The sequence below is a fragment of the Elephantulus edwardii genome, unplaced genomic scaffold (assembly GCF_000299155.1).
Source record: "Elephantulus edwardii isolate Elephantulus edwardi_28Jun2011 unplaced genomic scaffold, EleEdw1.0 scaffold00018, whole genome shotgun sequence".
Classification (NCBI taxonomy): domain Eukaryota; kingdom Metazoa; phylum Chordata; class Mammalia; order Macroscelidea; family Macroscelididae; genus Elephantulus; species Elephantulus edwardii.
The window spans coordinates 21,743,173-21,745,983 of NW_006399768.1; the positions used below are offsets into that span (position 1 = coordinate 21,743,173).

General features: G+C 37.2%; 1 pseudogene; it reads left to right on the forward strand.

The window, feature by feature from the left end:
* The first annotated feature begins 1,843 nt into the window (after positions 1-1,843).
* Positions 1,844-2,811, forward strand: LOC102856530 (annotated as a pseudogene).

A 2,811-nucleotide genomic window follows, 5' to 3' on the forward strand; every position in this document is an offset into this window, starting at 1 on the left:
GTACTGTTCCAGGTGTTTTTTTAAGGAGCTTCAGCAAGATTTTGCTTGCATGTGATGTTAATAATATTGTTCTATACTTCCTACATTCTGCTGGATCATCTTTCTTAGGAATGGAAACAAATACGGATCTCTTCCATTCTGTTGACCTGCTATCTGTCTTCCAATTTTCTTGGCACAGACCGGTGCACACATCCAGTGCTGCATCTGTTAGTTGAAATATATCAGTTGTATCCCACTGATTCCTGGGGCCTTACCTTTTGCCAGTGCCTTCAATGCAGCTTAGACTTCTTCTCTCTTCACCATTCGCTCTTGATTATACACTACTTCCTGAAATAACCCAAAGGTATGTGATTAGAATCCACTAGATGTTCTGCGGAAGAAAGGACAATCTCCCATGTCATTTACTGCCTCTGAAAACCCACTGAAGGGTCAGCTATGAGTCAGTTCCAACTCAATGGTACATAACAAAAACAGCGTATTAATATTGGAAAGAGAAAGGATAATCCTATGTACGATACTATGCATTTTGTGAATTTTAATGTATATTTTTAATAGATTCTAGATAAAAAAATAAGATAACCACTGATTAAAAACAAACCAGACATCATCATCCAAAAGCATTTTCATAAAAATAAGAACAAAATAAAGTTATTTTCTTATTGTTAGTATCATCCAACCTTTTCTGGAGATAAAACCAAGGAACCAGATTTAAAAAAAAAAAAAAAGAAAGAAATGAGAGATATGAAAACGGAAAAAGAGTTGGTAAAATGTTCAGATAATATAAGTAATGTATGTGTGGAAAGCCTAAAGGAATGAAAACATTATTATAAGAAAAAAATCATCAAGGAAGATTTTATGTATGCAAACAAAAAGAACTAAGTAAATTCTTAATAAAGAATGTATATGACACAGACTTTTTAAAAAATTGTTTATATTAAGGAAATACTACAGATACAGAAAAGTCTCCAGTGTTACAAGTAGTGCTAAGTGTAAAGTAGTCTGCTGAGATGTTGATGGTTTGATTCTACCAAGAGGTACCTTGGAAGAAAGTTTTGGTTATTCTGAAAAGTCAGCCATTCAATGATCCATGGAGCAAATCTAACTCTTTAACACTTGGAATTGTCAAAATGGACAAAAATGTTGTTAGTAACTTCCCTGACAAAAAAAAAAAAAGTGAGTTTGATCAAGAATTCCAAGAAACTACAGAAGCCAGAGAAAAATATCTGGACCCCACATTGTTAGGATCCTCACACTGTTGTTGCTACCTTCTGGCTAGTCATCTCTATCCTTGGCACAATGGCAATTCTTTTTTTTTAATATATATACTGCTTTACTTATAAAGTTTGTATGCATTGATTATCACTTTGATCTTTCCTCTTTACTTTACCTACCCTTCCCTCTACCATCAAATTGTGCGATCCCATAATTAAGCAACACCCCCCCCCATTCTCACCCCTCTGTTCCTCCCTTCCTTCCTTGGATCTTTGTACTCATTCTACAACAATGGTCTTAAACAGTATTTGCCTTTCTGAGAGTGATTTAGTTCACTTAGCATAATGCTCTCCAGTCCCTCCCAAGTTAGGTAGTGATTTATAAAATCATTGCTCCTATGTGCTGCTTAAAATTCTATTGTGTGACTGTACTATAATTTCTCAATCCATTCCATTGTGGTTGGACATTTGAGCTGTTTCCACGTTCTTGGGATGGTGAATAATGCTGCTATGAACATTGGTGTACATGCTTCCATTTGTGCCTTTGTTCTCATTCTCTCGGGGTATATTCCAAGCAGTGGAATAGCTGGGTCACATGGAGTTTCTTTGTTCAGCTTTTTGAAGAAAGGATAATGGCAACTCTTAAGGGAAAACTAATTGCACCAGTTGTGGAAAAGGAGGCAGCAGTTATAAACAATAAGATCACTGTAGTGGGTGTTGGACAAGTTGGTATGGCATGTACTACCAGCATTCTGGGAAAGTCTCTAGTTGATGAACTTGCTCTTGTGGATGTTTTAGAAGACAAACTCAAAGGAGAAATGATGGATCTGCAACATGGGAGCTTATTCCTTCAGACACCAAAAATCATAGCAGATAAAGATTACTCTGTGACAGCTAATTCCAAAATTGTGATGGTAGCTGCAGGTGTACGTGAACAAGAAGCAGAGTCAACTCAACCTGGTGCAGAGGATAGCAATATCTAAAATTCATTATTCTTCAGATCATCAAATACTGTCCTGACTGCATTATACTTGTGGTTTCCAACAAGTGGATATTCTTACATACATTACCTGGAATCTAAGTGGATTATCCAAGCACCATGTAATCGTGTGTGGATGTAACCTGAATTCCGCTTTATTTCACTATCTTATGGCTGAAAATTTTGGCATTCATTGCAGCAGCTGCCATGGATTTTGGGAGAACATGGCAACTCAAATGCAGCAGTGTGGAGTGGTATGAACATGGCAGGAGTTTCTCTCCAGGATGATAGTGAAAACTGGAAGAAGTACAATAAATGGTGGTTGAAAGTGCCTATGAAATCATCAAGCTCAAAGTATACACCAGCTGGGTTATTGGATTAAGTGTGGCTGATTCGATTGAATTCATGTTGAAAAGTCTTCCTTGGATTCATCCAGTTTCAACAATGGTGAAGGGGATGCATGGCATTGAGAATGAAGTCTTCCTGAGCCTTCCATGTACTCTGAATGCTTGAGGGTTAAACAGTATCATTAACCAGAAACTGAAGGATGATGAAGTTGCTCAGCTCAAGAAGAGTGTAGATACTCTGGAGGACATGCAGAAAGACCTCAAAGACCTCTGA